Below are 14,871 nucleotides of genomic sequence, written 5' to 3'. Positions count from 1 at the left end.
CCAGGTGGTTGAGTATCAGGGTGTTCCACCTCATTTCCCTTTGGGGTTGCTTTAGTTGAGCTGGAAGTCTGATTTTGAGACTTGTTTATGTGTCTTCTCATTTTGACTGGGTGGAGGTGTTGTGGGTGCCTGCGCAGCTCATCTCCTCTGTTCTGGGAGCTGTGGTACAGCAGCCCAGGAAGCCCCCTCCTCTCTGCTGGGAGCAATGATATGGTGACCCCTGTGTGCATTCTTTAATTGAAAACTTAGCCTGCTTATATTCAAGTTAATTATAGGAAGGTAATCACTTTCTCTTTTTTTTGTAAGACTATTTTATTTTAAATTTTTCAAAATATAAAAATAATAAACATTATGGATATTTAACAAACAAAACATAATTCAACTATAAATAATAAAAATGTTGAAAATCCCACATAAACATGTAAGCATACAAGAGTAATTTTCTAGTTCAAGTTTTGACTTTTTCACTTGAAGTTTTATTATCACTTTAAAAAATAAACAAAAAGCTGCTACAGCTTAACCAATTACTTTTGCTCCATGCAAAGAGCAGGGAATTTTTTCCCCAACACACATTCATGAAATGGGTACTTATGGGCAGAATTATTAAACACTGGAATAATCCAGTCTCGAAACAAGAAAAGATTCCTTTGGTGTTTTTAGATTCAACAGTCCACAAAAAATTAATTAAAATAAAACAATCAAAGGAAATTTTGTGCCAGACAGTATGTTTTGTGTCACACTCAAATCAAGTTCAGGACTGTGAGAATCAAAAGCAGTATCTACGAATGCTTTGCTGATACATAACAATTGTATTTACTAAGGTGCTGGAATAGAATTCTTAGGGATAAAATAAAAACTACACATCAATGAAAAATTTGTACACTGTAATAATACATATCTTTGTAAGTCATGAAATGTTCTGTAAATAATTACTCTGCCTCCTGTTGAGATTTAAGGCTGAATGAATAATGAATTGTATACCTAAAATGTACCAATAAAATTAATTTTAAAAAGAGAAATATCATCTGTAACATGTGAGAGACTGGGTGGTAATGGGCCTGGAGGTGGCACTGGGGGTCTAAGATTCACAAGTGGTGGTGTAAGAATTGGTGGAGGTGGGGAGAGTCCAAGAGGAGGTGGTCCTTCAACAACAGGAGGCTGTGCTGACAAAGGTAGCATACCAGGAAGGCTGACATCTTCTACAACTACTGGGTCATTTCCATGATCAAAAGGGTACATGTCACCTCTCATACAAAAGCTCTTTTCATCATAGTCTCTACATCGTTTCTTTGGTATTGGTGGTCTTACATAAGAGTTATGATCCACTTGGTCTTCATGAAATTCAGACCAACTTTCAGTGGTGTTATTAACCATGATGTGTAGAAGCAATTACAGTAATGGTGCTGCTCAAAGTAGGTACAGGATAGTGACCAGATGAGATATTAGATACTGAAGAGACTGGAGTATAATTATTTTCTAATGGATCTGCTCTATCCAAGTCATATGTAGTTTTTAACAGATCCCTTTCCCTGCTTCATATTCTGCTTCTGCTTCTAGTCCTGCTTCCATCTCTATCCCTGTCATGAAGTCTCTCTTCATTCCAACTTCAGCTTTGACACCTGCTGTAACTTCGACTTTGTCCTTGTCTTCTATTATACTGGTCTCTGTACGAATTTCTGTGAGGAGGGTTTTGATCATAGTCTCTGTTGCGAGAACGGTCATCTTTTTTCCTTTCATCTCGACTTCTATTTTCTCTGTATCTGGAGATTGACTGAGAAGGACTATGATTTAGCCTTCTAGAAAATTTCTTCTCTTGCTTTTCTTCCTTTGTGATCTCTTCTTTTTTTATATCTTTTTCTTGGTGCTGAAAAAATTCTACCTTCAGGCTTCCTAATGATGGCTGCTCTGGAGGAGGTAGATAACTCTTGGTATTCACAGCTTCAAAAAGTTTTTTTACAAATATCTGTGTCTCTTTGTGAAGAAATACATCCAGCTGCTCAATACATAATGCCTTTAACTCTTTTTCACTTTTGTCTTTCTTTACCAAAGCCAGAACATATTTTGCTAGGGCTGATGGATGCGCATCGCAACTTGGCACCTGTTACATCTTCAATCAGTTAAGAGAGGTGCAGATGCGCCAGCCAGATGGCACATGGAATACGTGGCCTTTCTTTCAGGGATTGTACATGGGCTCGAGAGTCTTGCTGAGCCAGGACTTGAGTGCCTCGAAGTTTTCAATGATCATTTTAGACACCATCCACAGAGGCCCCGAGGCCCATCACTCCTCGAACCGCCCAGGTCCTGGCTGCTGTGGCCGCTGCTGCCTCTGCCCCCGCCCCCTCTCCGTGCGCTGCCCAACGCCTCGGTGGGAGGCTCCGGTGGCAGGTTCCCGCGAGGGCTGTTGGAAGAACACCTCCGCAGGGTCCACCTCAGGCCAAGAATCCACAGGATCCAGAAGCTCTGCCTCCCCAGACCCTAGTCCAAGCTCTGACAGCAAAGGTTTGCCTGGGCCCTCCCCCTTCCCTACTCCCCAGCGAGTCTTCCCGAACCAGAAGCGAAAAATGCTCTTAGACCCTGGCTTTCTCTCTGCTTCAGGTCTAGGTGCTTGTTGGCAATGCAGAGAGGGCAAAAGTGAAGAAAATGAAGACTAAAGGAGGGTCAATGGGAATGATTCGGGGGGTCTCTCAAGGCTCCCAGCACCCTCAAGAAGATGGCGGCTGGTAAATCTGGTAATAAAGTTCTTCTGTTAGTCAATTATTGAGTTTCTTCTTTTGCTTCTAATATTCTGTTCTGTTATTTCACTCTTACTTGTCTTTGTTATTTGACTCTTTACTGATAATAATTGATTTTTTCCATTTCTTAATTTGAGTATATACTCACTGATCATGTTTTACATTTGCACATGTTTTTATAATGGCAGTCATTTTTCTTTTGCTTTTGAATAGAGGCCCTGTAGCACTTTTTTAAAACCAGTCTAAACCTGCAATATGTCTCTGAGGAAAAATATAAATTTTAAATGCCTCAAGACAAATGAAATTTCCACTAGATTCTTCTAGTTTGTTCGTTTTTTATTTGTTTTTATTTTTTTGGTACCAGGGATCAAACTCAGGACCATACACTTGCAATGCAAACATGGTGCCTCTGAGCTAAAAAAAACTCCAGCCTTTGTTTGTTTTAAAATACTGTTAGAATGTCCTGATTTCTCTTTGATTTCTGGATAGCTTTTCTAGACATAATTTTCTTGGTTTGACCTTTTGTCTAAGACTTAGAATATTACATTCTATTTTAACATAGACCAAAAGGTTTCTGCTGAGAAATGTTCTCAGCAGATTAGAAGTGTCTTGGTACTGTTCTTTCACAAATTAAAAATTGTCTCTTTGTCTTGTAAATTTTACATTTGTCTATTAGATATTTGTCTATAGGATCTTTTCTGATTTCACCTATGCAAGAACACTTCTAAGCCTTCTATATACAGATATTCATGTCTGTCCTAAGATGAGGGGCATTTTCAGTTACTACATCAGTGAGTAACTTTTTATGGCTTTCCCCATTTCTTCACCTACAAGTACACACTAAATGTAAAAATGTGTTCACATAATGTTGTACCAAATCCTCTTATATTGTGTTTCTTCTTTTACATGTTTTCTTTTTAGCCTCTCTTCTTTTTATTTTTCTTTATTCTTGAGTTTTGATTGACTTTTTCCCATTCTGGTATTTGATATGGGGTATTTCAAGACATCTATGCTCAAGCTCAGATATTCATCATTCTGCCAGAGCTAGTGACTCTAAAGGTTTTCAATTTTACTATTTTAAAATATTATTTATCTAGGTTTCTTTTATGACTGGAGATTGATCCCAGGGCTTCATATATGCTCTAACACAGAACACTTGCCCCTGAACTGGGTATTTAATTTATTGAGTTTTTCCCTTTAAAGAGCTTTGTTTGTTCTTCAAATTTTCTCTTTTCTCATTCATGTCATGCATCATTTTTCTAATTATATGGAATTCAAAGCATTCATTCTAAGTTCATAAAGTTTCTTTATACCTATATCTTTAAATAATCAGACATTTTATCACTATCTTTTTCTTGGGCATTTATTGCTAGAGAATTATTTTGTTTCTTTGGAGGCATAATTTCACCATTTCAAAAATAATTTTTCTGATTCTACATTGATATTTGCACACATGTATGTGATTTATCTTTGCCACTTTTGTACATTAGGCTTCATAGTAGATGTCTGTCTTTAACAATATGTTCTGTGCATCAGTTATGTATGCTACATTGGGTTTGGTTTTTAGTGTGTGTGGAAGTATGGCTTATCTGTATTTTCTCTAGCTGTGTTTGGTCATGATCCATGTAGTAGGTTCAGAGAAGCTTTCTGTATTCAGTACATATGGGGCTGAGGCTAACCTGGTGGCCCAAGGAAGTGTCATATAAATATCAGTAGAAGTAGCAGACAGCTATGTGGCCAGCCTGGCAGTGGGAGTGATGGAACCAGAAATGTGGTGACAGTGGAGATTTCCTAAGTATTTGTGGCATGCCTTTGAGGCCAGCAGTGGATTGAATGTGTAGAGCCTATGCCTGGTGGCAGGGTAGAATGCTCTGAAATATTGAATGCCCAACCTGGCCCATGGTGGTTTGTACTGACTAAACATCTCAAACTGGCAGCTGCAGGTGGACTAAATAATTTAGATTGATAAACATTCAGCTATGTGTTTAGGTGGATTACAGTGGTTTTGGGGGTATAAATTAGGGAGGCAACTCCTTCAACTGGACACCCTCTGTTGAGACTCACATGGTAAGAGGTAGAAGACAGCAGAGCTATACCCTCAAAATGTTACACACACTGCATGAGATTGGACCTAGGGGTCTGTGGTGGGGCAATGTAAGTTTCTTCTGTGGAGCACAGCTACTCTGCAGATCTGCAGACTGCAGGAATTTCTGCTATGTGGGCTCCAAGCCCTCTTTCTTGTAGCTAAAATTACTCATCAGCAAAGATGAAATCAAGTATGGTTCTTCAAGTTATCCTTTTCTCTGTGGTGGAGAGTTCTTTGCTGGGGTACAGGGGTTGAGATATCATGTACTTTATGCCACTCTTTTCTCATATCCTTAGTCTCAGGTTTATATAGGGCTTGAATCCCAGTTCCAGTTCCACTCATTTGTAAATGTATATGTGAATTTGCTATTTTTTTGTTTTTGGTGGTGAAAGAATAGACACCTCTCTTCAGATTGGCCTTTCATCTTATGTTGAAAATTTATGAAAGATTTTAAATATTTGCCTTAGTTCCGTAAGAATATGATCTATTTTGGGCATATTGAGTTGGACATTTAAAAACTTTTTGATAGTATACTTGAAAACTAAGTACGTTTTGGAGAATTGCTTTTTGATACCTTTATTTTCCCCCTCCCCACCTTCCTATTTTTCCCTAGTCCCTTTTATATCTCAAGAAACTCTGCCTCCCTATCTCCTAACATCTCTCCTTTATTTTACTATGTTTATATTTTGAGCTTCACATATAAGAGTAAACATACAATACTTAACATTCTATGTTTAGCTTATTTCAGTTAATTGGGTGTGCTGTTTTATATAAGAACATAAATACAGGTACAGAGAAGTCAGTTTGCAGTCATAGTAAGGTTGTTTCCCAAATAAACTACTAAGTAGAATGAATGAATGAGGCAACATCTTTAGAAACTTCAAGAAATTAACATCCCTGTTATACTGATCTTATGAAATATAAATTTATTTATATATCATTGATTTTACATTTTCAAGTCAGTTCAGCTGAAACTGACCTTAATATTATAGTAAAACTCTAAGGGGAAAGACTGCTTTCCCTAAGAAATGTATGTTGAATATATAGTACCCACTGGATGAAAAGTATGGTAAATATTTACTTGACTGTAACATTTTGTGACAGATCTCCACTGGATGAAACTTAATTTAAATCTTGAGATAGTTTTCCACACATTTTAATTTCTGTACTTTTAATTGATGTCATGAGTAGGTGAGTAATCATTTCAATACAATAAATAATAATTTGATAGTGAATCTATGTTATTTTAAAGTATTATCAATATTTCATTCACTTCCTTGGCATATCACTTACACCTATATAATTATTATAATTAGTATTTTAAACTATGTTATATATAAATATAACTATGTAATATATAAATCTACAAGCCAATGAGACTTAGAACATAACTTTTTACAATGCATGGGACAGGCTTATTCATTCTCACCAACTCAAAATAAAGGTTAATATTGAAAGAAAGAAAAAAATTGGTTTTGATTCTTAAAACTACCTTTAATTTGACTCTTTTTCATGTATAACACTCCAGTTGGTTAATCATATTCAAAGGAAGGCAGTTACCTCACAAGTAGCTCTTATGATGTCAAACATTCTATAGCCTGAAATTTCAACCTCAACCTTGACCTTCACTTCCCTCACAACCACTTGAATTTTTACCCTCGCAGCCACTTGAGCTAAAATGAAAACTCCACTTTGCTTTCATCAGTTTTGGGGATTGTTTTTATACTGCTGTGGTGGTAAGTTATAAATACTTAAAATTTATTTTTCCTAACTCTCCTAGGACATGTTTACCTTTACATTATGTAGTTCTCCCATTTATATCATTTCCTGTTTGTTCTTCATGTTTCTATTTCATGTATTCCTATAATTTTTCACACTTATTAAATCTTTCTGAATTTTCTTTTTATTCTCCTTTTCCCCTTTTCATTAAACAAGGGACAAAATATGTAGAAATGACAAGTCTAATCTCATTAATCATTTAACAAGATATTGTTTTTCATGTTATGTTTCCCTCTTCTTCTCTCTCACCCTTTGTAGTACCTAATTCTCAAAAGCAGTGGTTAAGCTCATCAACCCCAGTGACTGCCCCATTGTCTGTGTCCAGCAACGGCCCATGTGTAGTGTCCATGGCTGAAACCTGCCAAGGCATTATACTGAGTCGGTGGTGGATCTTTTCCACAGTGAGCTGCCTGACTAAATTGATGAGTATAAGCTTCAGACAAAAGTAAAGAATCATATTGATATCAGGTAGTTACTTAAAATTGGCTCACCAAACAAAAGTATTCCATGTTTTTCTTTTCTTAATCAAGGAATTGGGTGAGATGAGCTAAAAATGTCACCAAAAGTTTATTTTTAAATGACAGATAAAAAGGTAAGGTAAGAACTAGCTCTTCAGAGCTAACATAGGACGAGAGAGAGAGGGGGGTAGTAGATGACAAAGGTACATTCTTATCTCCCATGAGGAATCATGATAGCAAGTTCCTCATCATGTCTTATATCTTTTATACCTTCCAAATTTCATAGGAGCTCATGAGAAGTTCCCAAGAATTATCCGCCACTGCTCTGGGATCTTAACATTGGCTGGTGCCACCTACCTCTGTAGTGCTACTAGGAATCTTATCATTGATCGATCCTGCTTATTTTCCCAGCCAGCTTTCCCATACTCTACCTTCTATATAATTTACTCAGAGAGACATGAATCCCATAAATGTTTAGGGGGGTACCGAGAGAGTGTTGTTCTCTGTCTTCTATAACTTTTTTAATCTGAAAGGGGCTGTAGATGCTACTAGGGATTACTACTAGGGATTACTACTAGGGATTACTTACTGTCCAACTACTTTAGGGTATTGTGGCTTGCAAGTTAAGTTGAGGGAAGGAAAACTTGTCAGAAAATAATGAAAAGAGGTAGTGATCATCAAGCTGCCTGGGTGATGGGAGAAAGAAGCTTTATTTCTTTATTAGCCCAAATGTGAGGAACAGGTCAGATTTCCTTGTTTCTTGTACAGAAGAATGCATATTAGAAAGATTTGTCAGCTAAATTATCAAGAGTCTGAGAGCCAAGGCCTTAGTTTACTTCTGTGTAGCAGCATGGAGCCTTGCTTTTTAAAGAGCTATCTCAAGTCCTCTAGAAGCTCTTAGGAGTAGATTTTTCCTTTTGGGTGCTCTTTTTCTTTAGATAGTTCTGATGAGATTAGCTTTAATGTAGAAAGATGAATCAAATTATCTATCTGTACCAGCTTTACTGCTGTGGGTATTGCAAATATCACAGAAAAGGAAACTTCCTATTTTAGGTTTCCTAAGTACCACTAGATTCCTTTTTTAATCCCTCCTTGTACTAAGGCTCATTTTACTGTTTTTAATGACTCTTCAGGAACTATGAATAAGGGTAAAGTCTCAAAGGGCTATAGGGTTGCCATTTTTTCCTTCTATTCCCAAGGAGATTTCAATCATGTTTCTCTGGAGTCCTTTAGAGTGCATGACTACATCATGTCTAGGAAAATGTACTGCCTCTAGAAGTTATAGAATTTCTGGTCTGTGTTTTATAGATGTTTGCTTATTTGTCATTAATCTCCTTTGCAGACAACTGCATGGATGTGTAGCATAGACACACATATGCTTGGATTCTGTATAGATGTTTTACCATTTGTCCTTTCCTAGTGTCAGTGCCCAAGTAAGAGCTACCAGCTCTATCTTTTGAGCAGAGTTACCTGAGGAAAGAGGTTTAGCTTCAGTGACCTGTTGTAAGATGCATAACCTGCCTTTTAATGTCCTTGAACAAATCTACTTCCATTAATGAACCATACCTCCTCAGGATTTGAGAGGAGCAGGTCACTGATGTCCTGTCTGCATACGTCTGGGAGATTACTTGTTTACAAGAATGGCTGTTATTGAACCTGTGTACATCAAAGAAGGAGGATTAATAGTAGGGAAAGTTTTTATAGTAACTTCAGGGGTCTCTAAGGGTATATCCTCATAGTTAGTGAGCTGTTCATCTATAACCTTTTGTCTCCAGAAATAGCTCTGATTTGATTGGGAGTCAGAACTTTCAGCCTCCATCCCAAAGTTAACTTTGTGGCTTCTGGTAGTACAGCTGTAGCTGCCACTGCACTCAGTCAAGGTTGCTATCTAGCAGCCATCCCATCTAATTTCTTTGAAAAGTATGCCACTGGATGAGGTTCTTGTCCTATCTTTTAGGTAAAGGCCCCCAAGCAATTCCTACCTTTTCTGATACATAGAGAAATAAAGGTTTTCTTAAGAGATATTCCCAGTGCTGGAGCCTGAGTAAGGGCAAACTTTGTTTTTCTGAAAGTCTTGTCAGTCGATCTTGTTCACTCTAGGGAAACAGACTCCAGACGTTTCACTGCCTCATATAAAGGCTTGGTCATTAGTTCGATATTAGGCAGCCAGATCCGTCAGAATCCTGCCATTTCAAAGAAAGAAGGAAGCTGTTGTTTAGTGGCAGAAGGTCCGAGATCACAGATAGCCTAGATATGGTCCCTACACAGCTGTCATTTTCCATGTGTGAGACTATAACCCAGATATTGAACTTCTTTGGAGAGATATCTCAGCCTTCTCTTTAAAAACTTTATATCACTTCTTACATAGAAAGTTAAGAGTTTGTATGGTGTTATGATTAGATAGTTCCTGAGTTGGCCTGCAAACTAGAATATCATCTACATATTTTAGAATTTCCTTGTTCTAGTTGTAGGTTTTGCAATCAATTTTTAGTGCCCAAGCAAAAAGGTGAGGGCTGTTCCTAAACTCCTGCAGGAGAACTGGCCAAGTGTATGACTGTTTTTCTCTTGTAATGGGATTTTCTCATTAAAAAGTCAACATAAACTGAAAGTCTGGATGTAGAGGAATGTAGAAGAATGAGTGTTCCAAATCTAAGACTGAGAAACAGTATCCCCTAGAATTTGGAAGCGAATTGTACATGGATCAGCCATTGCAGAATTAATCTTATACCATCCTATATTCTCCTGAGGGCTTTATTACAGGGAGAATGGGACTATTGCAAGGGGATTGACAAGGCTTCAGAAGGCCATATTTGAGAAATCTGTCCATGAGAGCCTAGAGGCCTTTATGTGCCTCTTCCTTGATGGCTACTGCTTCCAATTAGGAGACTGGTTTTTAGCCTTATAATTCTGCCATTGCTGAATTTTCCCTACCAGGTATTCCCTTATATCATGCAGCAGGATTTACCTGTTCGATAATTTGGTCAGGGAGACCTATTGTAGTCCCAGCAAGTAGAATTCATTTTGATCTTAGCCAAACTTTAGAATTGCCCCCAATTTTGTTAATAAATCTCTATCATGGGAGTAAGACATGGTGGGACAATTAGAATCTCATGGTTAAACATTTGACCTTCAAAGTGACACATCAGAGGAGTAAAGTGTCTCTGACTAGGGGTCCCTTCAATCCTAACTATGGCTATAGAAGTAGAGGAGAGTTTTCCAGAGAAGGAAATCAAAACAGAATGAGCTCTGCCTATGTCTATAAGCAGTTGAATCCAAGATTACCCGGGGTTCCTCACAGGAGATGGTGATGTCTGTGGGCATGGGAATAGCAGGTTACCCTGGGCCTCTTCAGTTACCAGAACAGGAAATGAGGATTTTAGCTGGCCTAGCCCCTCTCTGAGATCAGAGGCAGTCAAGCCTCCAGTGAGTCATGTGCATTACCTGCCTTACACTGAGAACAAGGCCCAGGTGAAGGCTCAGTGCAGTATTGTGTCCAATGTCTAGTTCTCTTGCACTTTAAGCAGGATGCCTTTCTTTGTTGTAGCTTGGCTTCTCTTAGATCACCTGGGTGGATTTAAAGCATTAACAATTGCAACCGCTATGATCTTAGCCTTTCTCTTTGTCTCTTCTATGGGTCCTGATTGTTGAACACAGAAAATGCTATGTCCAGCAATTGAGTCATAGGTGTCTGTGCCCTGATCTGAAGTTTTGTAGTTTATGACATATATTTGGGGCTGACTGATAGATGAAATGTTATCCCATTATTATCTCTCTCTCTCTCTCTCCCTGGAAGATAGAATACTTCTGGAAGGCCTCTGTTAATCAGTTATGAAATAAAGATGGATTTTTCCCCTTCACCCTATAAGACCACATTCACTATATCATTATCATAATTGATAGAGTCTTTAATGTAAAATTTTATAATCATAATAGAAGCAGCCAGTACTAGATATCATTCCCTGTCCATGCTGAATATTATAATACCAGTTTGGCTCTGTTGAAGGTAGAATAGCTGTTCCAGGTTGGTTTCTTTCCCCTTTTAGAGCATATTATTCATATGCATTTTCTAGTTTCTTGTAGGATTCTCTATCTTTCATGTGAGGTGCAGCAAGTGGCCAAGATGTATTGTACATCTAGCCATGATAAATTAAAAGCAAGGGTCAAAGTTTGGAATTGGTCTACAAGCTCACTAGGTTCTGACATTGGCCTAATCATTTCTTAAATTGTTAAATATCCACTACTGAAAAAGGAACCTGCACTTGAGTATTTCCTTCCATTTTTGAGAATTTTCTTAAGGGAAAGACAAATTGTGATCCCTCTTAGTGAGAAGCACTACTTCAGGTTCAATCTATGGGCCTTAACATTGTCTGTGTGTGGGACAGTGGGACATAGGACTTTGGGAGGGAGGAGGAAATGGAGCTGAAGAATGTTGGGTTCCTCTTGGGCATGAGGCTCTAGTAGATTTTTTTGATTACTTGAAGGGGATGGACCTGATTTACTGGTCTGAAGGTTAAAGGGGCTGGTGAGGAAAACTCTTACTGTGGTTATCTTCCCTAAATCAAGGCCAAGATTCCCCAAGAGACAAATGAGAATCTTAGAACAGGGTCATACAAGATATCTTTGCCTTCCTTGGGACCTGCATTAAATACCGTAATTAGTTTTTAAGACAGGGTTCCACTGTAGAGTTCAGGCTGGCCTTGAACATGTAGCAATCTTTCTGCCTCAGCCTCCTGAGTGCTGGGATCAGGTGTGCATCACCACACCCAGCTTAAATACTATAATTCTCGAACCTTCCATTTGATGGAGTTACAAAAGCCTGAACATAAGAAATTTCACTCCATCTTCTATGTTTCATGTAATAAATGGCAGGGAGAAATGAGAACAACTGAGGAGGGTAGCAGAAAACAAAGAGGTGCAGACTTTATTCACATGGGTGGAGATGGACTGATGGCAAGCTGAAGGCCATCAGTACCAAACAAAAGGCAGGAAACTTCCATTGGAATAGAGGTCTGACATGAATAGTGTCAAAGTAAATATTGATGGTCATGTTCCATACAGTGGTCAAGGCAGATGCATGGATGATATCAGGTGACTTGGTATTGAAAAGATGTTGTATTTTGTAGTTGTTATCTCTATGCTGGAAGCATCGCATCTCTGAGATAGCACAGCTTCAGTGGAGACAACTCCTGCTTTGGTTCTTTGCTTTGTTGTGGTTTTTTTGTATCTTGTCAAACTGTAGTTTGAAATTAAAGAACAAATTCCTTAACCATTTCATGACCAGATCAAACCTGACATCTCCATCTTTTTGTTATAAAAGAAAAATAGAAAAGAGAGCTAGGTGGGAAGAGGGAAAAATTTATCAAGGGATACTTAACATGTGCCATGGGAGTTGCATGGACAAACTACTGTGGAGAACACTTGGGGGAATCTTATAGCTGGGGACAGCAAAGAAAAATATCTGCTGAGTTGTAATTGCCTGCATGCAGTTCTATAAGAATTGGGATAGGAGCCTAAAGAGGTAAAGGCCAAAGAGGAGAGGAAGGTTAATACAAATAAGAGGTCTTGTCAGAGGAATGAGCCATGAGACCCATCCGCAGACAGTGGTCCATGAGTCAGAAACACACTGCCTGATTTCTTCAGCACTTTCAGGTAGATTTTTTGCTATACCTCTTACTGTCCCTGATTTATTTTTGTAGAAACATTCTTCCCCTAAGAAAATGCACAGGCCACTTTGCTCTGCAGTCAGGAGTTCAAGGCTTCTTCAATTCTGCTAGGTCACAGCAGCCAGAGAATCTATCTGGGTCTGCAAGGTAAAAATGGATTGGACTATTTCCTGTTGACTCCGTGATAAGTCCTGAGATAAAGTATGATAGTAAGAGAGAGAAGTTATGAGACCTGCTATCCCTATTCCTGGTGCAGTGGAGAAGCCCAAGCCAACAAGCAGAGTAATCAACTGGATAGCCCTGTGCTAATGGACCAAAGTTTCACCACAAGAGAAAGGCTCTGGTTTCCTGGGATTATCTGTTTTTGGGGTGAGATATGCCAACATACAGATCCTTGTACATTTGATAGAGAGGCCTAGGTAAGTGGAGATACTACAGATGAAAAAAAGCCTCCTTGGTTAGGCAGGCAAAATTCATTGTGGATGCTGAAAATATGTTTAAAGTTGTTGTCCTCATTTTTCTTACCCCCATTGTCCACAACAAGGCAGCTCTCATCAGGAATTGGAAAGTTCCTCTGACCTCAGTGAACTTTCAGGCCCCTGCACTCTACAGTTTCTCCTTTTGTGATATGGCCTACAAGAGGAAGATCCCATGCCCCAGGGAGTGAGGAGAGCCATGGATTTTTATGGTCAGTGGATGTGAATGGAAGTTCCTTCTCTATAAAATGATGACAGTTTAGATTGGGTAAGACCAAACCTGTAATGGGACAGTGGTGGTCTCGTAGGTGGTGGCTGACATGGAGGCATAGAGTCAGCAATCTTTAGCCAGAGTGTATAGATAATTTGGAATTGTTAGAGGAACTGGAGGAAGGGTAACCACTCCTCTTGGAGGCAAGGGGAGTACAAATGTCAGCCAACTCAAAGGTGTGTATAAAAAGAGTAATTAATTTTTTTGATTAGGATTAGCATGACCCCAAGAAATGATTCCATCCCTGAGGCAGGAGGCAGCTCTGTTGCAACACCAATAAAATCTCAAGGAAATACCCACAGATAATTACTCAGTAGGAATGCAGGATGTGTTAAAACTTCTCTACTTATCATTAACATCATCTGATACTTCCAGAATTTGGTAGAGTTTTAGAGTAGTGGGAGAAGTTACTTGTGATTTCCACAAGGAGTATTCAGGAGCCATGTCAATCAGGCAGTTTTATTCTTGAGCAATGTACCCACTGAGGAGGATCCTCCAGGTGGACAGCAGTTGGAGTGCTAAAGATGGCTATGAAGAGTCCTTTCCACATAGGCTGTGAGGACTGAATAGTCTGTGATTTAATTAAAACCTTTTTTTTTATTACCAGGTCATCTTCATAGGGCTAAGTAGTATGAGTGTGTACAAAGATTAGCAGAATGTCTCTGTCCTTCTGGACCTCCTGTAGGGCTGGGAGATAGTCTGCAATAGGACCAGGGTTTGAGTGGGGTTGTAGGTTGAGAAGGAATGTTCAATGGTAGATAAGTTCAAAGGACTGTATCCTGTAGGCTCTCAGGGCATGGCCTGGACACTTTGGAGAACAGTCAGAAGCAGGGAAAGCCAATCATTGTGGAGCTGGAGCATAAGCTTAGTAAGGTGGCCTTTAAGGATGTCATTGGCCATTCTACCTTCCCAGAAGACTGGCTGGTAAGGGGTATGGAGATTCTATTGTGTAGCAAGTGACTTAGACACTTCCTAGATAATCTGGAAGATGGAAAAAGGACCATTGTCTGACTGTATGGATTTGGAAAGGACAAACTGAAGGATGATGTCCATTCAAAGGCAAGTAAATACAGTAGAAGCCTTTTTCTGAGCTGGTGGGGAAGGCTTCCACCTGTCTTGTGGATGTGTCAACCCAAACTGAAAGATATCTTAGCTTTGATATTAGTAACATGTGAGTAAAGTCAATTTGCCAGTCCTGGGCAGGAGAAAAAACTCATGCCTGATGAGTAGGAAAGGGTGTGGTCTCAGAGAGCCCTGAGGATTGCATGACAGACAGAACATTGAGCAGTGATGTTTTGGAGAATTTTCCAGGATGGAAAGCAAATGAGAAATTCTAGCAGATGAATTAGGGGTTTATATCCAGCATGAAAATTATTGTTAATAGTGGACAGAATAGTGTGAGCTTA

General features: G+C 38.9%; 1 pseudogene; it reads right to left on the bottom strand.

Moving 5' to 3' along the window:
• Window positions 1-981: 981 nt before the first annotated feature.
• Window positions 982-2,245, bottom strand: LOC101714179 (RNA-binding protein 26 pseudogene; annotated as a pseudogene).
• Window positions 2,246-14,871: the final 12,626 nt, after the last annotated feature.

This window comes from Heterocephalus glaber, unplaced genomic scaffold, assembly GCF_053883595.1.
Source record: "Heterocephalus glaber isolate CG9 unplaced genomic scaffold, H.glaber_assembly_v1.0 deba00001461, whole genome shotgun sequence".
Lineage (NCBI taxonomy): Eukaryota > Metazoa > Chordata > Mammalia > Rodentia > Bathyergidae > Heterocephalus > Heterocephalus glaber.
This window is presented reverse-complemented; position numbering and strand designations above follow the sequence as displayed.